The sequence below is a fragment of the Trachypithecus francoisi genome, unplaced genomic scaffold (assembly GCF_009764315.1).
Source record: "Trachypithecus francoisi isolate TF-2019V2 unplaced genomic scaffold, Tfra_2.0 Lachesis_group4, whole genome shotgun sequence".
Lineage (NCBI taxonomy): Eukaryota > Metazoa > Chordata > Mammalia > Primates > Cercopithecidae > Trachypithecus > Trachypithecus francoisi.
Window position 1 is genome coordinate 21,239,475 of NW_022681469.1, and position 26,858 is coordinate 21,266,332.

The window sequence follows — 26,858 nt, forward strand, 5'->3', positions numbered from 1 at the left end:
GAGTGGGACAAATCAAAGTAACCCATTCTGTGATCCCATCTCACAAGCTGTGTCTTCTTATTGGTGAATCAGAAGCCTCATCACTGTCTGTAATGGGGTATCACAGCATGCACTCACAGGAATGCTGGTCATGTCATTAGATTCTTGGAAGAAACTTTCAAGCAGAGTACAAGGGTCATAGCTCTCTGCCCTATTGGAAGGAAACTTTTAGCTTTCTGCTGTTTAAAAATGAAAATGACTCTGAGTCCAGTTACACCTTGTCTGTTTCATCTCAGGAAGAATGAGCACCAGGCAGCAGCTTGTGAAAATGCTGGTTCCCATGCATCTGTGTGTGTGGGTGAGAAGATGAGAGAATCAGAGCCTGATATGCATTACTGGGGACTTTCTGGCCATCTGTGTATTCGGGTCTAGCTGGTGTGTACCACAAAGCGCCAGCATGAACTTAGAATGCATCAAGATCTGCCTGCATGTTGCTCCTGCTCTGTTAGCCTCAAATGGCAGTTGTCTGGCACAGCAGACTCATGATCTGCACCCCAGATGGCAGTTTGGCTGAGCTGGGTGCAGGCTGTCAGAGGGAACCACGTGTGTGGCAATAAAGCCCAGGAGGCAAAACCAGCTCTCTTGAGTTGTTTGGGTGCCAGCCATTCTCTGCCAGGGGCCTTTTTCACTATTAGGATATTGAGGATCTAATGAATCAAGATGACTCATGGAAAGTGTAGCCATCAACAAAAATAAGAAAAGAATTTTCACTGACACTCTCTCTGCTACTGAGTCCCTAGTCAGTGGATATGAGAGAGGGAGAGAGTGGGGTGCTCTCAGCAGTGGAAGTAATGTCGTCCTTTAGGTGTCCAGCCTGAGAGCTCAGCATTTCCATGAGATCGTCCATGTGCACACTTAGAACAGTGTCTGGCACATGGTAGACCCTCAGGACATGTTACCCATTGTTACTATGACAACTGTCATGGGGATTGTTATAATTATTCTTTGGTACCAAGTGCTGTCTGTGTATTAAAGGGGAATCTAGTGCTGATACTTCTCACTTCATGTAATGGAGATAGTGACAGTATGTGTAGGCTATGAAGCCAAGGGATCTTTAGGATTCTGTCACTTCTAGGTGACCCTGGATCAATAGTACCATTGTCTATTTGCACAGCCCATTTTATTTTTCCCCAAAATTGTATTCTGGAGAACACTAAACTCAAATGAAAACAATATATGGCATTATACATTAAAAGGAGCTCGTGACCATACATTTCAAAAACACGGAATGAATTTAATACATAAATAGGTCCTGTGAAGCTCAGCGAAAGACGTAAGGTATGCAGGATTTCCTACTTTTTTTTTGAGGGAATGGGAGGATTGTGGAACCCATTAATTTTCCCACAGAACACCCATTGCCATTTTGTAGGATCTTAGTAGTCAGCGAAAAAGTATTTGAGAAATGCTCACACAATGCTTTGCAGTTTTCCTAGGACTCATACTCGTCTCTGATCCATAACAACAATATTTTGAAGTGGTCTTATTGGGCTGTTCACTTCCACCTAAAGATAAAAGAAAAAAAGAGTCACAGAGGCTTACTCACTTTCCAGAACTTTATGGCTTTTTTCTATCTTTGTACAGTTCTTTTGCCTTTATACTAAACTTTCATTAAGCCAAAATGCTTGTGTCTTATTTTATTCTTAGAGTTTGAACCTCTGAGAATAATTGTCATCTCTTCTGTCATGACAATTGTAGATTGAGGCTGCATTTGTGTGTTTGTGTAAGGGTGTGTGTTTCTGTGAAGCAGTTCTGTTGTTATTGGATATTGTATGGTCCTGTCACCTAGTAATAAAAATAATTTGCATCTGATTTAGCATAAGGTTTACATGTTACCTAGGCAATGCTCAGGTGTACAGAAATGGTTTCTCTTCTTGCAGTATTTTCCTGGGGCAGGGACCCACAGCACTAGGGTTTACTCAGTGTTCCTGTTGCTCAGAGGCACTCAATCTTGATGGAACCATTATTTGCATTATCGGTTACTCCAAAACCATGACTGGCCTCCAAAGTTGGTATTGTCTCTGTTTGTTAGGAGCTTCTTGTTGTTTCCTGCCTCATTGACGAGGTAGATATTCAGAAGGTGATGCTTTAAAAACACGAGGAAATGGAAAATCCTACATTGATGCCTTCATTAAAGGAGGTGCAGGTGATGTGTTGATGAAACGTGTGAGCTTTGGCATCAAATGACCTGGCTTTGAATCTTGATTTCCAGGCTTTGAGTTGTGTGACACTGGTCCTTGTTTTAACCTCTTTTTTTTTTTTTTTTTTTGAGACAGAGTCTCAGTCTGGAGCCCAGGCTGGAGTGCGGTGGCTCGATCTTGGCTCACTGCAAGCTCCACCTCCCAGGTTCATGCCATTCTCCTGCCTCAGTCTCCCGAGTAGCTGGGACTACAGGCACCCGCCACCATGCCTGGCTAATTTTCTGTATTTTTTAATAGAAACGGGGTTTCACTGTGTTAGCCAAGATGGTCTCGATCTCCTGACCTTGTGATCCACCTGCCTCGGCCTCCCAAAGTGCTGGGATTACAGACATAAGCCACCACGCCCGGCCCATTTTAACCTCTTTAAGCCTAAGTTTTACATCTGGAAAATGGGATAATACTGCTTCTTGTGGTTGTTGTGAAAATTAAATGAGTTAATGCATATATAACAGCAGGCTGGCAAATCATAAGGACTCAATAAATACTGTCCACTATAATCTTTCCTCCTTGAATAATAGTGGTTCCAAGAAACTGAACCCAAAGAGAGAGCCGAGAGTACTAGGTTTGGAGAGTCTTAGAATCACCTGCTACCTCAGTTTCCTCGTTGAAAGTTGAGGACTGAGCTTGTGAGGTGAAACAACTAGCCCAGCTGACAGTCAGGCTGTGTCTCCCCTCTGTTCCTTCCCCATTCTGTCAACCTTTTATAGCACACACCACTTACTAGCTATCATATTTTTAAAAATTGTTCGCTTATTTATCTGTCTCCAACACTAGAGCGTAAGCTCCATTTAGCTCAGGGACTCTGACCTTGTTGTCCTCTCCGGTATTCTCCACACTGAGGATAAGTGACTACACTGAATAGTTACCCTGTGTGACTTAACATTGAATGAATGAATGAGTTCAATGAGGTGCTTGTTGAGAGAGAGACACATACACACACAGACACCTGTCACCAGATCAACCCTGCCGTTTAAGTATTGTTATATTTACAATCCAGGACGTATGAATTCCTGCCTCATTTTTAAGGCTCTTTAGAGGGAGATTTAACACATGCAGGTAGCTGTCTTGTGTAGGGTTTTATGCCCTGTTTAGCCAGTGCCATACCTTTTGCAGCACATTTTATTTCATTCTCGTGGAGAACAGAGACTGCTTTTTGCCATCTTGGCACAGAGGGTCATGGTGTGGTTGTCATTAGTCAGCTCCCCTAGGGATCTCATGAGAACAGATCATATGAAAGGGCAGTCTCGTTAAATATCATATTTCTTATCTGTCTTCATCAGTCTTGGTCCCTCAGTCTACCACTAGCAAAGAAAAGAGAAACACAGTAAGTTGTAACACATAGAGATGGCTTTGGGTTAGAAGGACTTCACTTCCACTCTTAACTAGTCTTTCTTGGGCAAGTGGCACAGTCTCAGAGGGTCTCAGTTCCCTTAACTGTAAAGTGGGGAAAGTGTACCTACTTGGCATGGCAGAAGAGAGCTGTGTTTACAGTGTGGGTAATGTGTATATTACACAACTAGCCTCCTGGCAAATCTCTGTGGGTATGATGTCCTCATTAAAAAATGATATAGGCGGGTGTGTATGTGTCAGTGAAAACATTACCAATTGGAGGTACAGTGTTGAGTAAACAATCACTGAGATGTCTGTGGGTCTTCTGGGACTAGATTGGCTGGAAGACTGCCTTAATTATGTCACCAAATCGCCTGGAATGTGAAAAATGGCAGTGAAAGGATAACTAACTTACCACAGCTTCTTAACTAGAAATATAACATTCCATATCAAAGCAAATGTCTCTAGATTATTGGTTAGAAATATTAAACTGTGAACTTTAAAAAAAAATTCTATTTCCACAAAGGAAACTGATAACAGAAACATGTCAGGATTCATAATACAAGTAAGATTGTGTTTATGGTCCTATCACACCAGCAAGGACTGAAAAGGCAAAGTGTTTGGGATTTCCTAGTTTATGCTGAGGCTCAAATCTCTGCTGTACCCATGATTTGCTACCTCAGAACTAGAGAAAGCCACCAAGACATACAAACACCATTTTTTATTAACTTGTTTTTGCTGTGACTTCTGTAATATGCGTAGCCCATCTTCACTCAAGTCTGTCTGCTTGAAATTTGTGAATGCACATGGGTGTGTATGTGTGTAGGGCTCTAATGGTATGAATTTCTACTTATTAGTGTCTGTGTACCTGTGATTATCTTTATATCCATATTTGCATGCACATCCACCCTTCAATTACTCTACTATAAGACACGTGGCAACTTTGACCTGCTGGCACAAATAATAACCTTGAAGAACATGTAAAAATATGACAAGGAACAGCCACAAAAGCACCTATAAAGAGCGAAAACTAGGAAGATTGCGTGATGAGTTGAAATTAGTGACTTGCCGTGGTTGTGTACTGACTTCTAAGCTGAGAAGCATAGAAAAACAAATGGGGAAAAAGAAATAAGAGAAAAGACAAGCAGGCAAATTTTAAAGAAGCAGAAACAAGAAATGAGGGCAACAAAGTACAGTGCACTTCAATAATAAGAATGATGGGCCGGGCGCGGTGGCTCAAGCCTGTAATCCCAGCACTTTGGGAGGCCGAGACGGGCGGATCACGAGGTCAGGAGATCGAGACCATCCTGGCTAACACGGTGAAACCCCATCTCTACTAAAAATACAAAAACTAGCCGGGCGAAGTGGCGGGCGCCTGTAGTCCCAGCTACTCGGGAGGCTGAGGCAGGAGAATGGCGTGAACCCGGGAGGCGGAGCTTGCAGTGAGCTGAGATCCGGCCACTGCACTCCAGTCCGGGCGACAGAGCGAGACTCCGCCTCAAAAAAAAAAAAAAAAAGAATGATGAAATATGAAGTATCCTTGGGTAAAAAGAGGGCCAGGGTGAGAAATAGAATTATAGATTTTTAAGGATTTCTTCAAGTTCATTAGGCTGGAACACTTTTTAATGTATCATGACCATGAGGGAGGAGGCAGAAGGAATACCTGAGCTGCATGGTAATCTAGATGGAGGGGCACACTGAGTATCATTCCCCATGACTCTCCACCTGGCATCTCTGAGGGCATCAGTTTATTAGTATCATTTCCTTAGACTTGTGCAAACCCAAACTTATCGGGCCCTTCACCATGCTTGTTATAAAGACTAGCTGCAATATTTGTTTTATATCTCAATAACTGTGCCTGAATTGTAAGGAGATTTCCAAAAGATGGTAGCAGTATGCAATAGTCACCCAAATGGATTCCAAGGTGTAGACTTCTCCTAAGATTCATGTCATAGCTTTCTGATTTTTTTGTTTGTATGTTTGTTTTAGAGACAGAATCCTGTCGTGTCACCCAGGTTGGAATGCAGTGATATGATCCTGGCTCACTGCAGCCTCAAACTCCTGGGCTCAAGTGATCCTCCTGCCTCAGTCTCCTGAGTATCAGGGACCACAGGCTTGCTGTAGCTTTCTATTGAAGCCTGTCAGAGAAACTTTGTGCCTATGACTTTCTTCTCATTAAAAAGAAGTATTACATCCACTAACATAAGTCACATTTAACCATTTAAGAGTGTGATTTGGTACAAGGGCAAACTGTTCAGATACAGACATGTACCTTTTTCCTCCCTTAAAAAGAATCCTATACTGTTTTGACTGTAGGTTTTACCAATCTTAATGCAGTGCTCAAAACACGATGGGTGTATTATTCTTTACAACCAGTCATCAACTTTAACTTTGAATTAACGCAGTCCTAGCAATTTGGTTCTTACCAAATTGTTTCTCCTGTGAGCTCTGATTGGCTGCTTCTCAGGAAGAGGAAAGGTTTTTTGTGTGTCTTTCTAGTTCTTATATTCAGCTCATGAAGTCCTTTTTTTCCCCTTGGCTTTCTGCTGTAAGATTTTGGTTTTCTTTCTCTACAGATGAAAAATATAAAATACAATAGCTATGTGGGAAATAGACAACTTTTTATTTCAGGTTCAAACAACAACACACAGGCACTGCTCTTCTTTCTCCCAGTAGGTCTCTCCGGAGGTCATGGAATTGACCCTGCCTAGGTGGGGTTCAGCCCAGCATCTAGAACCTCCCTGCACATCTGAGGTTACTTGGGGGAGGTGCTAAGAACATAAACATAAACACTTCATATGCAGAGTGCTTGTGATAATGTGCTCCTCAGAACAGAACAAAACACACTGTTCGAAGAGCATCAAGTGAGTTTTCCTGCGGCACTCGAGAGGCAATTCCGACCATAACACAGCATGAGACTGTCAGGTGTGCAGTCAGCCCAGCATACACATGAACAACAAAGCTGACCAAGGGGTAGGTTTGAAGCCCTCCGGAGCTGCTGATGATTCTACTGAAAGACTTAAGGACGAAGTATGAGGAATTCATGCTGACCTTCGGGGAGGCCAATGTGGGGCTAGGAAGAGGGCTGTGTGCTGTCAATCAGTCGTGCGTCTCTGCCTTTCCTTTTTGTTCCATTCTTGTCACTTCAGTTCAGGCCCTCATCACCTCATATGGGAAATTATCACTGTGGCCTTTGAATTTCTTATTCTCTTTCAGGAAAAAAAAAAAAAAAAAAAAAAAGGCCAGTGTCTTAACCACGACCTGAAACACACCATGATCTGGCCTGCTATTATCATCTGGCCTCATCTCCACTTCCCCGCTCTGGCCCCTGCCACTCCTTAGCATCCAGACATCTTCATGCCTCTGAGCTTCGCACTGGCTGTGCCCTTTGCCTAGAGTGCTTCTCCCTCAGATATCCACGTGGTGAACTCTCTCGCTTCCTTTGGGTGTTTGTCAAAATGTTCAGTGAAACCTTCCCTGGCCAACCTGTCTACAACTTCAATTTTCTCCTACTCCTGATATTTCTTACCTCCCTTTCTCTCTTTAGTTTTTCTTTTCAGTACTTATTTCTGTCAATATATTATATACTATACTTATCTCTCTTGTTTGTTGTCCATCTCTCGCAGGAGAATATAAGTTCTATGAGATCAAAACAGTTTTTCAGGGCTGGGCACAGTGGCTCATGTCTATAATCCCTGGTTCTGTCTGTTTTCTCTCCACTCCTGCAACTGTTCCCAAATAAATATTCCAAGGTTTAACTAACTTGTAGACACAGGTGGCATCACATGAGCCACAGTAATACAGATGCAACTGTTTTTAACTCTACGCAGTCTGTGTTAGACCTCAGTCTTCTGCAAAATAGCCCTTCCATCAGAGAGTCCTGTGGGTCCTCAGAAGATACCTGATTTGTGCTCACAAAAATATTATAGTTGTTCAGCTATGATTGTCATGCGGCCTCTATGCTCTCTTTTTCTTTTTTTTTTTTTTTTTTTTTTTTTTTTGAGACAGTCTTGCTCTGTCACCAAGGCTGGAGTGCAGTGGCACAATCTCAGTTCACTGCCACCTCCACCTCCCAGGTTCAAGTGATTCTCATGCCTCAGTCTCCAGGCTGGTCTCGAACTCCCGGCCTCATGTAATCTTCCCACCTCGGCCTCCTAAAGTGCTGGGATGACAGGTGTGAGTCATTGCACCTGGCTGCACTATTTTTTCCCTATTGTGGGCAGAAGGCTTCCATTCCTCAAAAACTTTGAAGGTGCCTCATTACTGTTGCTTTTGGAATTGCTCATTGCGAGAATGTCTATGTCCTGGTGGGGGTTTTGTCTCCTTATGTTTCCTAAAGCCAGCAATTTTTCAGACCTGGGGCTGGTTGAGGGGTTAAGTGGGGAGACAGCCCTATGCCAGAAGTCCTTTCTCCTTTCTTCCCTTCCCTTTTCCTTTCAGAATAACTGTGTCAGGCAGTGTTCTCGGTGCTGGAATATAGCAGCATGGAAACACACAGAGAAATCTCCACCTCTCTGTAGCTGTAATTTTGAACCCCGTGGTTTCTGGGGAGTAGTTCTGTTTCCCCTTCTCTTGCAGCTCCTCATGAGACGGCTCCTCTGGCTTCTTAACACAGCCAGTGTACCTGCTTCCCAGGTTTGAGGGCATCCTACTCTACCTGCTGGCAACCCCCAGACACACCGTTCAAACCTCCACACTCAACCACCAGCCTTGAGCCCAGTGACTCCTGTACATAGACACCCAGGAGCCCAGGAATTGTCCCGCAGTGGACATGCCAAAGCAGGTCTCCATGCCTTTTCGGAGGCATCGGTGCCTACTACATAACGAGACTTTGGATCTTTTTCCTGCTGGAATGCCTTTGATTTTTTTTGAATGTATGCATTTTAAGCCTAAATTCAAGAATTTGCATTCTTTGCTAGACCCTTTTTACTGGTTCAGCCTCAGACTTTGCCCTCCTCTAGATGATGGCTTTTCTTGTCTGAGCTGTTGTTGAGCATGTAGCCATGTGTGGCTCTCGCCTGTTAATAGCCTTTTCTTCCAAGTCCCTCTTGTCTCCTGAAGTAGCTTGCCAGCTCTTCCAAGGACAGAAGCTTCCTTCTGTTTATATCCTGTACAGCACTCACATAGTCTTATACACATAGTGATGGTGAAAATAATTGGTGAACTAAATTTCCATAAATAGATTCTGGAAAAGTCAGCAGTAACAGATTGTTTCAGCCATATGGAAACTTCTCTTCTGTAGGATACCTCAAACCGTCATGATTCCAGATACCTGGCATCTACAGATTCAGGAGTATTGGTGTATATCTGAGCATTGCATGAGTATTTTGATGTATCCTTTGTAAGAGTCTCCAACCCAACTTCTTGTTGTTCCTGCTGCTTTTCTTCCAGATATTCTGAGGTACTTTTGGCATCATCCCTTATCAAGGGTGTTGATTGTTGGGGGCTGTCTCAGAAGGTTTCAGCCCTTACCAGGTCCTTGTCTGTCCACAGATCACGTTGCACAAACCCATGGGGTCTTGCAAAAATGAAGGCCTGCCTTCCAACATGGGCCAGCACTAGGCAGGTCTGGGCTAGGACCTTTTAACATGGAGTGAGGTCTCTCTGCAATTGAACCTCTAAAGAGAGGTCTGAGTTTCCACTCGGGTCACAGACTCTTCCGGACATGTGGCATCTTTGCTCGTTGGTGTGGAATCATGAGATCATGTTGTCATAGACAGAATGAATGATATACTGAGGATAAAAGGAGTGTGCTGGAACTTCAGCTGGCCACCCTCCTGGCTTGTCCAAAATATTCTATATTCTCTTGAAGAAAAAGGGAAGACTGCATGAGTGATAGTGGAGGTCAGGCTTTGGCCCTGAAATCATATTAATGGAACTTTCAGATAATGTCATTCTTCATTTTTCCTAATGCCAATTTATAGATTGCATCCCAGACTCCCCAGAGAAGTAGAACTTGCCAGGTATGCTTGTCATTTCTTCTAATTAGGTTTTTAAATAAATCAAAGAACTCTTGTTTTCATTTACCTTGGATTATACAGCAACAATGTTCTTGTGTATGTTGCCAGAGAGGCAATGCCTGTTGAAAGGACCCCAGATTCCTGACATGCTAAGAGCTTAGGACGGCTCCTCCCCTCCGCTTTCCTAAGCATTCCATTAGCCCCACCATTTAAGAGGAGGAAAGGACAGCCCTGCCAGGGCTGCATGGCCCCTCCTTCCTACCCATCTCCAAAGTGCTGCTGTGGAGTGGGCTTTGTGTTCTAAAAGGGAAGGAGAAGGGGGAGGAGGAGAGCATTCCCCTGGCCTCTCTTGCAGTTTTCCCTTTGCCTGATTTTCAGCCTTCCCTCTATTTCTAGTCCTCAGGGTGAATCTTCCCATCTAGGAGGCTAAGGGGTAGAGAAAGCATGGGGGAGAAAGCTGGGAGGCATCTGGGGATAGGCCCTGCCCAGCCACCTCCTCTGTCCTTCTTCCTGGCTTCTCACCATGTGGCCCTACTCTGGCCCTTTCCCCAGCATGTCCCCATCTGCCCCCTTATACACTCACAGTATTGTTGGTTTCTGTCTGAAGCCCCTTTCCTGGCTGTCATCCCTTTGCTCACTGTGGCCTCATAGCTGGTGATTCCTTGCATTAGGTCCGGGAATTCTGGAGTAAGGTGTCATAAGCTCAGACTTTGCCCTGGTGTTTTTGGTCCTGCAGCAGCCTCTGGTCTCTGAGCTCTTCTGAGATGGGGAGACTAAGAACAGGTTGCCATGTGGGTTGCTCTTTTCCCACTGCCTTCCCCATGTCCCGTCTCTGATGATTCCACCTGTAGAGGTGGGCAAGCGCAGTGGGAGATCTTAGGACTGCAGCAGAAGCTATGTGGTCAGCAGGCAGTGCAGTTGGCCCCACTGCAAGGAGAAATAAGGCTTACCGTGTGCCTTATTCAGAAACGGACAGCCAGCCTTGTTGTACCTGCTTCTTGGGTGTCAAACTTCTGACAATTGGGAATGACAGATATTTAATTTTACTTACCTTGGACAGCAAAAAGGCCCCAATCCTTTTATAAATCATAGGTCTGTGAAAGTAGATAACCCCAGGCCCTGAAGGACCCACCGCCTTCTCCTTTCCTCCCCTCTCCTCCCTCTTCTCTTCTACCCTTTCCCATCTTTTCCCCTTCTCTCTTCTTCATCTTTATTTTTCATCATCTTTCCCTTCCTTCCTTTCCTCTTTTTCTCTATCAAACTCTCTCAACTCCCACCAGATATTCAATGTTACTTAGCAGAAATCACACATCTTGCTCAAAGGAAGAAAAAAAAAAAAAACAGCTTTCTTGGTACTTATAGATCAGGCACTTAGGTAAGGGATGTAGTTGGGTGGGATAGGATTCAATGTTAATCTCTTTATTAGGGACAATTGTATACTCTCTACCACTGCCTGCCACTGATCCCTCTGTCCTCCTCAGTCCCCATTCCCTGCTCCAGTGGTCTAAAGCTGTGATGGTTTTTCTCTCATGCCTGCTATGAGCTGAAGATTGGTGGAGAGCTGTCACTACTTTGAGTGCCAGCAGCGCCTGCAACATGGGAAATATGTAGGATGTGTTTTCTCTTATAACCACTGTGTGGCTACTGGTGAGATCCTGCCCACCATCCTAAAACCGAGCATATGTTTTATTGTGTTATTATTTAAGTAAATGTTGCTCATGTTTTTATTAGAACAGCGTAATATAATGGAATGTGATCTATACTGTGTTCCATAGTGTCTTAGTTTAAACAGATATGTTCCCCGCTCTGCCCACCCTGTACCACACACCTACAAATAAGTTTCTTTTGAATATTAACACCAGCAAAATCAGGGAACCCTTAGTAAAGGTGCTTAGGTGCTATTTGATATTTAAGGCAGTAAGCTCAATTGGCCTTTAAATTCATTGATGAGAGCAAATTACTGTTTTTTACATAATTTTAATTTTTAAACATGTTTCATGTTCTAGGCAATATTTATTTGTTTAAATTACGTTTTTGTGCTAGGTTCTGTAACAACTATGTCCCAATGTGAGGAATAAGAGCTTACCTACTGAATGCTTCTTTTTTGAGACCGAGTCTCACTCTGTCACCCAGGCTGGAGTGCAGTGGCACGATCTTGGCTCACTGCAAGCTCCACCTCCTGGGTTCACACCATTCTCCTGCCTCAGCCTCCCAAGTAGCTAGTACTACAGGCGCCCACCACCACGCCTGGCTAATTTTTTTGTATTTTTAGTAGAGACAGGGTTTCACCATGTTACCCAGGATGGTCTAGATCTCCTGACCTCGTGTTCCGCCTGCCTCGGCCTCCCAAAGTGCTGGGATTACAGGCGTGAGCCACCACACCCAGCCCCTACTGAATGCTTTTAAGTGACTTTTCTTGGTTTAATTTATCACCTTTCATAGAGAAGGAAGCACTTGCTCATATAAGTTATTTGGGGAAAAGTGAATATTTATAGTGTTTAGAATGTCCAGATTCCTGCATCTTACCTTTGTATATAGCTGGGAACTTCAAAATAAAAAATTGCAACTTAACTAAGCACAAAATTCTATGTGTTTTGGGCAATTTCTGTTCAGAAGCTTATTATCCAGCTACTTCAAATAACTTTAACCATTTGAAACGTAGTCATACGCCACAAAGTCAGTGGTCAAAATTTCAGATTTGCTAAAACAGTTTCCATCAATTAAGGAACTACAAATCTATTTACTTTGCTACTATGGCAAAAGGCCTTGGACCTTTACTCAGAATTTATTTACTTAATTTTACATATGATTGTAAACTGTAATTATCTGATTTCTCAGATTAAAAGCTGTTAAGAAGCTGCCATTTAGGAAATTGAGAGCAACAAAAGACAGCGACACTGACGCAAAAGGAGCTCTACCCAAACAGAAGGACGGGAAAGAGAAAAATGACTGTTCTGTGTAGTACAGTGCATCATGTTGTAGTCTTTATGAAGAAAAATTTAGAATATGGTCTATATATTCTGCCTCAAAAGGCACATAAGTATGTAATATATTTTAAGAGGATCTTTTAAAATCCAATATAGTTCAGGTAAAATCAGTTTTATAACTCACAGCACTCAACTCCATATATTATCATCTGCAGAACATTGCACTTCAGTTATTCCATATGAATGTTAGTGCATTTACATGATGTTCCAGAAAGCTGAGAGATAACATATCTTAACTCACTGGTTCTCAAATTCCTCTAGCCCAGATCCCTTGTTCAAAAGATATTTTGACTCAGAATCTTGATTTGTAAAACAAAGAAAGGAGGAGGCATTCCATTTCATTGACTGCATGAGGCTTCCTGAGTTTTCTCCGTTCCCTCCTCCCATCCTCAGTGACTTTTGTAGGAGCCTAAGAAATCCCTGGAACTCCATAGAACTTAATGCAGAGCATAATGTCAAGCATGAAGCTAGACTAGGACGGAGTTATTGCCAAGGAGGGAGGCTTTTCAGGCATCCTTAAATCACAGCCCGTAAGTGGTTGCCTACCTGCGGTAATATTGCTTTGCTTATCCACAAAGTAATTTGCTAGGAGTTTCATGGGAAATGAATAGACTGGAATCAACTCCAGTTTCCTTAGTGTCACTGTAACTCTGATTAGCAATGTGACTCAAATGCCCCATGCGTTTTCTGCAGGTGGTGCCAAAGCAGTGATTGGCACTGGGATATCCATAGGAAACAGAAGGGAAACCATCATTTGCTTATGGGTGCTCTACCCTGTAGAGCAAAATAGAATTTTCTGATTGTTCTTTTGATTGCTACTGCTGTGCTACTACAATTACTGTTTCATGTTTTGTTGTTGTTCCTCCCCCTCCTTCTTTTTCTCTTCTTCTTTTCTTTTTTAGTAGTAGAATAAGACACTGTTCAGTAGTATAGCTAGATGCTTTGGTTTCTTTTATCATTGTTATGTGCAAAAGCAATTGTCAAACTTATTTCATGTGCTACACCATGTTCTTCCCTCAGGAAGAGGAAATCCGAGATGATAAAGGCATCCGCAAGCAGAGTAAAGGCATCTCAGTCAGTGGATTTCTTCTACAAGTTTCATGGCAGTGGTACTGCAGTGTTTTAGCTTCTTTGTAGGTGGCTGATAATGTGTAAATACTCCATGTTGAATGAATTCAGCTGTCCAAGACCTATGAGGCTGCAGTTTCTTTCCTGATCCTACCCCTCCAAGGTGGTGGTTTGCAGCTCTTCCAGGAGACTGGAGTCTCCTCTGGCTGCAGCAATACTTTATTTCTTCTCACCTACCTGACACAATTGACTCAAAAATTATACCTCAGCAGGGAAACCACTCCTAGGAAGGGGGAGGTTGCCAGCAATCTCTAAGAGTATCTTCCTTAAGGACAGTAACTCAGGGCCTTTCACACTTGGATGCTTTGATAGACCATTTGATAGATAGGCTTAGTTACAGTACGTTACTTATAGGCTCAAACACAGAAATTATTCATGCAAATCCTCCTTCCAGTCTGTCCTTTGTAGAGAGGGCTGAACTTTCCTATCTTAGATCGTGCACAACACTGGCAGTCATGAAATGTAGATTCCGCTCATTCATCTCTCTCCATACAGTCCATTTTTCATCATAAGAGAAAAAGATAAACTTTAAAAAATTTTATTATATTATAATTTTAAACTAGTATTGACTGTCAGAGAGGCCAACTTGTGTAATGCTTATAAGCATGAGCTCTGAAGCCAGACCACCTGGCCCTGCTGTGCCTGAATTCGCTGACCTTGGGCAGTTTTCTCATCAGTAAAATGGAATTAAGAATAGAACCTGTTTTATAGGATTGTGAGGGTTAGGTGAACTACCATTTGTGAAGTGCTTATAAGAGCACATAGCAAATACTATATTCCTTTTAGCAGCTTTTCCTGCTTTTGTTGCTATTCTTATTATTGTTTCCTGGGTGTAAAAGCTGAACTTGCCTTCTTTTCCTTCTGGAAGATTTGGGCAGAAACCCAAGTAACTTAGTCTAGACTCATGCCTGGGATAGAAGCCTAAAATGCCTGGCCCCTGGAAATCTAGACACTTTTGCAATAGGGAAAGAATGCCTGTTTTCAACTTAGATCTAAGTTTGGATGTTGGTCTTGCCCCTTAGCTACTTGAGTGATAATGTAGAAAATATTTTAAAATGGAAGAGAATAATGCCTACGTTGTAAGGTGCTGAAACTTAGAAATGACAGAATAAAGAGCTGGTTCTTATTATATGCTCAAAATATTCGAGCTATTATTATTATTTGAAGAGACAATCTAGCCCACCCTAAGTCATGCAGATATGGAGTTATTTGGTGAGTGGAGAGACTGCTGATAAATTTTATTTAATATTTAAGATGAAGTTTTAAATTTGCTTTGTAATAGAAATAATTACAATATTTGCTGTATTTATGTATATATTATATATGCCCACTTTAATACTAGGGAACTCTTCAGAACAGACTGTTAACATTTCTTTCTTGTCTTTTGAATTGAATGTTATAGAAATCAGCTCTCAGGAGGAAGTGTGCAGTCTGTAAAATCGTCGTCCACACCGCCTGCATTGAGCAGCTAGAAAAGGTAAGAGCGCGCCCCCTGCTGCAGTTTTGTTACATTGCAAGTATTTGGTCTTCGGAGGCCCAGTGTAACTTTCTAGTTGCAACTTTTTGAAAACAGTGCCCTTAAAAAAAAGCTGGAAGTCCAACATTATTGCCAGATTAACAATGGAAAGACAATGTTTTAGGATCATTCACTCTCTTGTTTGCTGAAGTGTAATTTGATATCATTTTACGTTGACTCGGGAAATGGAATAACAGTTAGATGGAAAAGCCTGGTGTGCACTGATTCTCTTATTATGTCATCTCAGTTCAAGCATTACTATTCACCCATAGGCTCTTCCACAAGTTGTTTAAGAAGGGGGAAGTTCTATAAACTTTTTATAATTGTTGTTCACATATATCTGACTTGTGTGGTTTACTTCTTCTCAAATTGCCTGCAAGGGAGTGAGCCAAGCTGGAAGCCGGCTCTCAGTCTGCTGGGCAGTGCTCCTCCTGTTGCTGCTCAAATGTGTGGGTGGGACTGGAAGTGACATCCTGGTGGTGTTGTACCTCCAGAATAAGTGGATTCGGCAAAGTCCATTTGTTTGTTATTTAGGGGATGGAAGAGGCTCCAGTAGTGAGTTGCCTGTCATCCTTTTTCCTTTCACACTTCCTACTCCATTTTTATGTGTGTTTCTCTGTGTATTATCTATGTTCTTGAGCTGTCATGGGTAAAAGCATTGAAATATTTTAGTCCCCCATGACATTCATTTAGTTTCACTGACACGACCAGTTGAGCCTAGCTGATGTCTTGTGGCAATGACTACCAACATGTTATCTTAATATTTTCTTTTCTGCCCCAACTTCACTTACTCATCTCTGCCTTCATTCTTTTGCTCCTTTCACTTTATGGAGTAGCTAACCAAGATGTCAATGTGCCTACTAGGAGACCTCCACATCTAAAAGAAAAGCAATGCTGAATCCTTTTATAAAGAATAACTCTGGGCTGGGCACCGTGGCTCATGCCTGTAATCCCAGCACTTTGGAGGCCGAGGCGAGCAGATCACGAGGTCAGGAGATGGAGACCATCCTGGCTAACATGGTGAAACCCCGTCTCTACTAAAAATACAAAAAATTAGCCAGATGTGGTGGCACGCACCTGTAGTCCCAGCTGCTCAGGAGGCTGAGGCAGGAGAATCGCGAGAATCGCTTGAATCCAGGAGGCGGAGGTTGCAGTGAGCTGAGATCGCACCACTGCACTCCAGCCTGGGTGACAGAATGAGACTCCATCTCAAAAAAAAAAAAAAAAAAAAAAAAAAAAGAGTAACTCCCTTGTCTTTGAATAGTCATCATAATACAAAAAAAAATCTCAAGTTTATATTTTCTATTTTTACAATCAGAAACCCAGCTGGATAGTTTCATCTGCCGATATCTTTCCTCTGGCTCTTTCTTATCTCAGTTTCTCATATTTGTTGTGTAAGAGCATTATTGTTTAAAGATACTTAGATTTCATTCTTGAGAATGAAGGAAAGGGGTTGGAGATGTAGAACCACCTGGGATCTCTGTTGATTATCTAATGCGATGATTTCAAAAGACTAAGAAGAGTATTGTTCCTTGTTCTTTGAAGGTTTTGCTTTTCAGTCTCAATATCTGTCACTGTTTTTTTTTTCCAGGTAATTCAGTCTAGGCTGATGCTTATCTCTAATATAATATACTTTTCTTTTTGAATGACAGATTAATTTCAGATGTAAACCAACATTTCGAGAAGGAGGCTCAAGGTCACCAAGAGAAGTGAGTATTTCAGAGCTTGATTTCAAGTATCACTTTCGATTTCTCATTGATTCAGTGGCTTCATAGATATTCACCAGAGAATAAAAAATAAATTCTATCTCTCTCCATTGCACGCCAATTTTTTGTTAACATATCCATAAATACAACCAATAAAATCTCCAAGTCTTTTCAACATGTGCACACTGGACTTTAGTCTCATAAAATGTACTGGGGAGTTAAGGTCTTACTGAATGAACCAGAGACTAGAGGAAGGCGGTAGTGATAGAACTGAAGGGGTAAGAAAGAAATAGACTTTATTTGTGTATTTTGAGACAGAGTCTCGCTCTGTCACCATGTCTTCTGGTTGATTTTACGTGCATTTTCCAATCTGGAGTGGGTATAAGCGACTCATGGGGCAGCACAGTAACTGGTTATTCCTATAAACCCTGGAGTCAGATGGTCCGCTTTTAAAACCAGCCTTGATGCTGTGTGATCTTGGGCATCTCACCTAAGCTCTCTAAATCTTGGTGTTTTCGTTTGTTAAGTAAATGAATAAATACATCATAAGCTAGAACTATATTCAGTTCTTGGTCTCTGACCCTCCAGTCTGGTCGTGAAGATAAACAGGTAAAGAGGAAATTTGAATGAAGAGTTGTTACTGATGTGTTTAGTGGGAAGCAGAGGTATGACAAGAAGAGACAGCACGTATTTGTTCACATTTTATTTAGGGGAGACAGTGAGCACAGTTCAGGCAAAGATGGAGAAGGCAGGGAGGGTTCTCAGCCTTCCTGTGTTATTCTGGACAGTTTAGCTCCAGGCTCAAAATTGTACTCCCCAATCAGCGAAACAAAAGCCCGCAATGAACAGAACCTGTCCTCCTAGAATGTAGTTTCGCCTGCCCAGCAGTCACTCACTGCTTCCTAAACACTACCATCTTATACGATATCCTCCTGAGCACAAAGTCCAGTAAAGATGATTTCTGATCAACGTATTTTCTCAGGGAGATGAGGTTCAGTTCCACTTACAGATTTACTCCTTGGAAACCTTCCTGGATGGTCTACTCCTCCAATCAGCTCTGTGTAGTAACAAATAGGAAAGAGAGGAAAGGGGTCAGCGAAGGGGCTTCTCCTGAGGAGCTGAGTTAGCTGAGAGGAGGGTGGTTAGGAGGTGAGTGGTGAGAGCCTTCTGGATAAAAGGAAGTGCATGCAAATCCAAATGGGAGACTGTACTGAGTAAGACATGAGATCTGAGATAGCAAGAGCTGGATCGTGAAGGTTCCTGTAAGCCATGCTGCAAGTTGAGTGTTTTATCATCAGGATAGTTGGGAGGTGAGCATTAAACTGCTTTAAGCCAAATATTGTTCAGGCTGCAGTGTGGAGGAGATACCATGCAGTTCAAGAGTTGGAGGCATACAGGCAACTTTTAGAAGCCATGCTAGTAATCTAGGCAAGAAATCATGGTGACATGAACTAAGAATAATGTTGGTAGATACACACACACACAACAAAACAAAACAAAACAAAACAAAACAAAACAAAACAAAAAAACCGAAAAACTGATTAGACGTATGAAAAAGAGTTGACGTGAGGATGGGGTTGGGAGGTAATGACTTTAGTTGTAGAACTATGAAGTGTGAGGAGTCCCTGTTGTCCTCAACTGGAGATGCCCAATAGAAGGTTGAGTGGGTATATGAGTTTGGAGCTTATGAGGAAGACTGGGCTGGAGGCCAGGCATTGTGAGTCATCAGCATATTTACACAGTAATAAAAGCTGTGGGAATAGATGAACTGGAGAGTGGGGATAGGAGATATCTGAGAATTACAAACATTTAAAGACAGTTGATGAAAAAAGACAACATGAATATGAATGCTCTAATTGTTAGTGACAAAGCAAAGGGATGAGAAAAAATGTGGAAAGAGAGTAGGTTGGGATGGAAGTTGTAGAAAGAGTAAAACATAGTTGTCCTCATCGATTGTCTTCTCCCACTGTGTTTGTGCAGCACAGCAGCAATAGGAAGGTTGTGGGCCATGCGCAGGGTGAGGAGGGCAGGAGAGAATGATAGGGCTGTGGTGTCTTAGTGTCACCCAGAGTGCAGACAGCGTGGGCCAGAAGATAACTCAGTGATAACTCAAATGAAGGAGGTGCTTTATTTAGGAAACTGGAAGAGATAGTTTCATGTTAAGATGGAGTTTATGACTTTCCAGCCTGGGGATTCATATACCTACCTTTAGCTTTCTGCCCTCCAGTATGTATCTCTCTCTATCGATAGGTCAGTGTGGAGGCAGGGGAAGAGAGAGAGACAATTTTAATTGTGCAATTTTTCTAATACAGCATGTTTTTGGTTTTCATTAGCCTGTACCACTTCTCTGAAGCTAGACCTTCCATAAGGGTTTTGGATATTCTCCCTTGTCTTCTTATCAAGGACTTGAAATTCCTTCCTTTAATATGTTTTCATCCCCCCCTCCATTTCTAGATAATTTCTACCAGCATAAACACACTCTAATAATTTCTATCTTTAAAAAAAAACCAAAAACACTCCTTAGCCACCAACTGTGTCTTACCTACTGCTCTAGTTCTCAGTTTTGTAGTCACTGCCAAGCTTCCAGAAAGTGTTAACTATATAAATTATTTTCAGTACGTCACTTTCTAGTCATTGTAACCTGTTCTAATTTGATGTCTACTCTATCCATTTACTGAAATTGCTGCTGCTTTCAGTTTGCCTATGATCTCCTATATGCTAAATGTATTAGGTGTTATTTATTTTTCTGTTCTTTCTTCTCAAAAATATTCAAGATACTACATATTCCTTCCTTCTTGGAATGCTCTCCTCTCTTGGCTTCCCATATCACCCTTTCCTAATTTTCTTCTTGCTTCATTGGCTAGCCCTTTCTATTCTTTTTCATTGCTTACTCCCCCAACCTCTGCAAATTCCTCTGAGCTTAGTTCTTGTCTGTGTTCTCTTCTCTCTGCCCACTCCTGTTAGAAGAGCTCATCCGGTCTCATGGCTTCAAATACCATGTGGGCTGACAACTCCTAACTTTACATTTCCAGTCTGCCTTTCTTGGAGTTCCACTTGGCATGTCTTTTGAATGTATCACAGTCATCTAAAATATAATACATCAAACACTAGACTATTCCCATTACCATAAAAATGATTTAAGAAAATCCTATGCACCTCAGGAAATGAGGTGGCTGTTGATCTGGCTTCTCAGTTGAGAAAACTGGGGGGTCATGTTTATTCCTTCTCTCATAGACTCCCCACATCTAATTCATTTGCCCATCCTTTCAATTTTATTTATAAAATATATTTCAAATCCACCCAATTATCTCCAATTCTGTTATCAGCACCTTAAACTAAGGTACTGTGACCTCTCCCCTTTGGCCAATGCAATAGCTTCTTCATGACTCTTCAGTTTCATTTTCAGTCCACCCATGATTTAAAGAAGTAATCTTTCAAAATGAAAATTAGATTATGAGGTTGGTGCCAAAGTAATTGAAAGTAATGACAAAAACCGCAATTACTTTTGAACCAACCTAATATAATTTTCCCCGGCTTAAAACCCTCCAGTGGTTTCCATAACTCTTAGAGCGAAAGCAAACCCTCTGTCTTGGCATGAAAAGGCCCACGTCGTCTGGCCCCTGCCTGCCTTTCCAGCCTCCTCCAGCTCCCATATAGACTTTCTTTCTGAGAGGCACACACCAAGATATTCCCCACCTTTGGATATGTGTGTATTTCATTGCTGTACTGAAAATCTCTTTGCTTGACTGTTTCTTACAGTTAGGCCTCAATCCAAATATCATCCCCCTCAGACACTGTCTTAGTCTGTTCAGGCTGTTGTAATGAAATACCATAGACTGGGTGGCTTATAAGCAACAAAAATTATTTCTCACAGTTCTGCAGGCTGGAAGTCCAAGATCAATGTACCAGCATGGTCCCAGGCTAGTGAGCGCCCTCTTTGGGGTTGCAGACTGCCACCTTCTCATTGTGTTCTCATGTGGAGGAAAGAGGGTGAGAGAGTTTTCTGTTGCCTCTTTTATAAGGATCCTGATTGCATCCATGAAGAGTTTATCCTCATTACTTGATCACCTATCAAACACCTCACCTCCTATTACCATTGCATGGGGGTTTAGGATTTCAACATACAAATTTTGAGGGGACACAAACCCCAGTCTTTTGCAGAGGTCTTCCTTAACAACCACCTTTAAATACATAGTATATTGTTTTTTTATCAAAGTATCTTGTTCTTTCTTTTCAGGGCACTTTGTATACCGTAATAATTTATGCATACTACTGTTTGCTTGTCTAAAGAATGTCTCCCTTCTTTAGTGTAAATTTTGGGAGATCACTCATAGATTTTGTCCTAAATTAATTGCACCAAAACACAGAGTATGTGATTGATGGATATCCGCTGACCGAATGCATTTACAAAGGTATTCATTTCTCTCAAAATGTTTAGGAGCTCTTAGTCTAAAAGGACATTTTGAAGATGAAACTCATGACTCACTGACTATAACCCATTTGATATTCTTAATTAAAAATTAAGAATTCTTAATACTACTAATTTAGATGTTTACCTAGTAAATGAAAAAACATTTGCTTTAGAATTAGTTTGACCCTAGTTTGAATTATACCTCTGCTTCTTTTCCACTAAGTGGTAAGAGTCTCTGGAGCACAGATTGTTGGTCACTATGCCCTGGCCTTTGCATAGTGCCTGACATGTGACAAGTTTTAAATAAATATTTGTTGGAGCCATCTAAGTTGAATCTTTCTGGATCTCCTTTTTCTTAGTCATAAGCCATGATGGATTGGGTTATGATTTCTAAGATCCTTTCAAACTCTATAAAATATATATATATACATATATATATATAATTTTTTATTTCCATAGGTTTTTGAGGAACAGGTGGTATTTGGTTATGTGAGTAAGTTCTTTAGTGGTGATTTGTGAGATTTTGGTGCACCCATCACCCGAGAAGTATTTACCGAACCCAATTTGTAGTCTTTTATCCCAGTTCAACTGGCTGTTTGAAAATAGCCAAGCAATTGTATTATGTATTTTTGCTAACAATACTGAATATAAGCCCTGAAATAATGCATTACCAATACTTTAACACCCGTAAGTAATAGCCCTTTCCTTGCCCAGTGCTTGAAGTTGTATATGAATAATTCAGAAGTTATTGATGAACAATAAAAACATTTTATGATGTTAGAAGCCTTGCTTTGCTATCTTAACAACAATGTGTCAACACTCACATTTGCAGTGTTAAGGATCCTGAGTCCAATGTCAGTTCAACAACTTAGGAGCTCTTAATAATGGTCAAAAGAAAAGAGGGTGAGAAATTAAAGCACTTGGGATATAAGGATTAGAAAATATAAATGATTCTATAGTAATGTTATTTTCCTTAATGATGAAGGCAATTGATGATCCTCCCCTTCTCCATGGTAATTATGTGATTTAATCGTCAAAGAAATTAGATGGATAATTCCATTCAGTTCAACACACATGTATTTTGGATGTTGGCTTTGTCAAACTATCATTAAGCAGCAGTAGAATACATTTATATTGGGCCTAAAAAGAACTCTGGGCAGAAGGGTGCTGGACATCTCAAATCACAGAGCTGTATTTTGGAGACAATTACTCATTTTCTTCTATGATAGTGATTTTGTATAAGTTAGTTTATCAATCCATGCCTTAGTTTTTGACTTATTTTCTAGGAAGGATGATATTAAAAATATTTGACGAATGATAGAGCCATAGAGAGTAATATTTAAATAATTTTTAAATGTTCTTTTTTTATTCCCCAACTAGACTATATGATATTGTACATCTGCTTGCCAAATTATATACAGTAGTCCCCTCTTATCCATGATTTTGTTTTCCAAGGTTTCAATTACCCAAGGTCAACCACAGTCCAAAAATATTAAATGGAGAATCCCAGAAATAAACAATTCATGTTTTAAATTGCATGCTGTTCTGAGTAGTGTGATGAAATCTTATGCCATCCTACTCTGTCCTGGGATATGAAACACCTCTCTGTCCAGCGTATCCACTGCCTGCCCATTCGTCACTTAGTAGTTTTCTCAGTTATTAGACTGAAGAATCATTGTCTATGTAAAGTTTGGTACTATCCATAGTTTCGGTCATCCACTGGGAGTCTTAGAACATATCTCCTGGGAAGAAGGAACAACTGCGTGTTGCAGTACAAATGATGAAGTCAGTCTTAAGATTCCTAAATAATTGTTGATATATGGAAAGTGTTGGCTGACTGTTTTGAGTAGAGCTGTCACTTGCTAAGTGATCCCATGAGTCAGCCATGATTTCACACAGGTAATTGCATCAAATGTTTCCAACATGTTCCTTCTTAAATTGATAGTCATTAGCTGATTTATAATCTCAATAACTATAGATTTTTTTTTCTGAACATCAATGATATTGTTCATTTTCCCTCAGCTTCTGCTACACTAACAGCAATTATATTACATTTTTCTATTCTGTATGATACTGTCTGACATTTTTATATATTCAATATTTCTACTACTGACTGTCATTAAAATCATTCATTGGCATGTCATGTTGAAGTAGCGTGAGCCCTGTCTTGCAGAACAGAGGAAAGGCACAGTGACACAATGGTAAGACCACAGATTCTGGTGCCAGCCTGTCTGGGTTTGGACCCTGACTTTGACCTTTACATTTTAAGTAATGACTTCTATGCATTAGTTTCCTTTTCTGTAAAATGAGAATGATATTGACCATTGAAGTCAAACCCTCTGATAATGTGTGAATTGGGATATGCTGCAGTTGGTAGCTGGCTCTGGTTCTCCCTAATGCTTATTCCTAAGCAGGCAGTGGACTAAGGTTCTCATCTTATCTGCTGAGTAGACAGATGCTAAAGGTGTCAGCAGTAGCCTCAGCTGCAAAGTAAAGAGGTCGAGGGTCCAGTACCTTCATCCTCAGTAGAATGTTTGCACTGAACTGATGGGATAGATACTGATAACTGGGCAGGTTATTCTGGAATTGCCGTCACTTTCTTGAAAGCCACAGCCAGCCACAGAACCCAGAATTGTCCATCCGTGTGGATATTTAAGGTTGTACAGACAACCACCACCACCACCAGCTGGGCCCAGCCCCCAGCCTTCTGAGATTCTTTGGGGGAACCAGTAACATTGCTCAGACAACATGATTTGTTTTCAGAAGAGAGAGATCATTGGAATAGAATCCAGGAGACCTATTATGTCAGAAATTAACATCGTAATTGCTTAATATCGAGGAGGTAGAAGTGGTCTCTAATGTTGAGGGGATGCAAGGGAGGAGTCAGAGAGATGCTAGGGGCACTAAACTGCAATTTCCCAATCAACATATATTTCAATATTTCAACAACTCATAGGATTTTACTGATACATTCCAAATAAGTGGCATCTCTACTCATGAAAATTCTCATGAAGATTAAAAGAATTATTACTTATAAAATATTTCTTAAAGTGCATGGCTCATAGTACACAACAAGTGTTAGCTTTTATAATTAGCTTCTTTCTTAGAACAATCTAAGCTTGTGTCTTTGTTTTATTAAACTGTGGTAGTAGGAAAAGCGAGACAAACATTAGACTAAATTGTGGTACCATTGTGCTTCTTTATATCTGATTATAGTTAAAAGACCATTATTCCTCCAGGGTCTTTGTTTAGTTTTAGTTTAAGTGGATTTGACATTATTAAGAGAAATAGAGGTGGCATTTCAGTATTGATAATGCTAATGCTTATTAGCGGTATTCTTGTCACTCTGAATTTCATGCCTTGATATATAACATTTTTTCCCTCTACACTGATCTATTTTCTGTTCATCTGTACTTACTAACAGAACAGTGCCTGGCATGTAGGAAAAATTTGAATAATTGAATATATATTAAAGTGAATATATATTAATAAATTAATATATATTAATAAATTGAATATATTAATATATTAATATATTAATATATTTTTAAAATTGAATATATATTTATATATTAAATTGAATATATATTAATATATTAAATATATTTTAAAGGGAAAATAAGGACTATGGCTAGACCCTACAATAGACATGTTAGTATTAGATTAAGTGTGTTTTCCCAGAAAAGGGCAAAAGAAAATAATGAGCACTTTAGGGGTATTGGTGTCAGAGGGATGAATTGTTTGTAAGTTTTGAGAGCTTGCCTGCATTCTTGGTCCTGAGGTTGACTTTCTTGTAATGTATCCTGAGAACCAGTGGTGCTACTTGACTCTGCCCCAGGAGTGCTTGTCTACTTGGGAGGAAAAGGACTTTCTGTGTTTCCTACAGTCTGAGACAAAGATAGACCTTGAAAGCTAATCTGCAATAGTTCATGGTACGCAAGGACGGTTTAAACACAATACCATTGCAAAAACATCATCGATATGCTTATATCTCTTGTCCTTGACATCTCTTGCCTTCAGCTTTTCTCTTTCTTCATTCTATCTAGTGAGTAATTCTCACATCTATGTCTTGTATTAGGAGATCTATTTCTGAGAATTTGATCTACATTATCTCTAGCTAGAATGTTTGGTGTGGTGCCTGCCTGCCACAGATAAAGCTCTACATACCTATTTGTTAAATTGAGTTGGATATTGTCATTTCAGCTTCTCCCCTTCACCTTTCCACTTTTCTTTGGCCATTTCTTTTACCTGCCTCAGTTACCTCCCAGCTCAAGGTCCTCTACTGTGTTCACAAATCTGCAGAGTGTTTGACTAGTAAGACAGTAGAGTAACAGAAATCTGGTGTGGCCAGTTGCCACTAGGAAGACGTGGAGGGAAGGCATGAGAAGTGGAATCTACAGATATGAAAGATCTTTGGGGATGGAGAAGTAACTTCATTTGTCCAAGGAGATTCATGTTTATTGTTAAACAAGTCATAGTCATAAATATTTGTTTCTGGGCTCATCTGGGCTTAGATCGTGGTTTATATAAATCAATAGTATTGCCACATTAAAAATGAATATTGAGGTTTGCAAATTAAAACATATTCAGTCAAGTGCAGTAGCTCATGCCTATAGTCCTGGCTATTCAGGAGACTGAGATGGGAGGATGGCTTGAGCAGGGGAGTTCAAGGCTGCAGTGAACTATGATTATACCACTGCACTCCAGTGTGAGTGACAGAGCAAGGCTCTGTCTATAAAAATGAATTTTTAAAAATATTCATTTAATTTTGTTTTCCCACAGAATTTTGTACGTCATCACTGGGTGCACAGGCGTCGGCAGGAGGGGAAATGTAAGCAGTGTGGTAAGGTAAGAGCCCAGTCACCTCATGGCCTCGCAGGAGGCTCCCCAGGCCTCTGCAAGCACCTGAGGTGGATGAGTCCTGTCCCCGAATCCAGTGTTCACTATATCAGTTCCTTTTTGAAAGACCTTACTCGTCCAGGTCTCCTTAAGAGGCATTGTAGTTGTTCTAGAACTCACTGCATGAGGCAATGGTGTTAATAAAAAGAATTAGCACATTTTAAGATACATAGATGCATTCTTACAGTGAATTTCATTAATGATTTTTGAAAATATAACTATTTTGTGAAAATACCCTCATGAAGACAACTGACTCATCATACAATCAATGAGTTTGAGTAACACGATGTATGCTGATATAAAATTATGTTTGGGCAGAACTGTTTAGGACAGCATGGTCAGCAGCTAGAAATGTGTTGCTCCCTTGGGACATTATCCAGTTCCTGGAAGAGATGCCCTTTTTATTTGTGGTTGTTTATATCTACCTCCTCTGTCATCATGACTGGTTATAGGCCCCTCAGGATGCAGTGCCACTTGGAAAAGTGAGCTGGGGAAAGGGGTGGGGGTGTTATGACTATATACTATTAAATGCCATAGATCCCATGTGTCATTGACCCCAACAGATTTGGGTTATAGCTTTTTCCAATGTACAAAGATCTACTTTAAGGATGACAGGGTCCTCTGGGAGGGTTAAACTGGTGGTAAATATCACTATATGTATTTATAGTGTGATTCACCACCAATT

The 26,858-nt window shown here is 40.9% G+C and overlaps 1 protein-coding gene across 2 annotated transcripts in view; it reads left to right on the forward strand.

Annotated features, from left to right (window-relative positions):
* DGKI (diacylglycerol kinase iota) overlaps positions 1–26,858 on the forward strand; it is a 312,556-nt gene that overhangs the window by 20,146 nt on the left and 265,552 nt on the right. For both annotated transcript variants that reach the window (XM_033193175.1, XM_033193176.1), the window contains exons 3-5: positions 15,044–15,118; positions 16,810–16,866; positions 26,057–26,122. The gene's annotated coding sequence lies outside the window, so the exon portion shown is untranslated. The remainder of the gene's footprint in view (positions 1–15,043; positions 15,119–16,809; positions 16,867–26,056; positions 26,123–26,858) is intronic.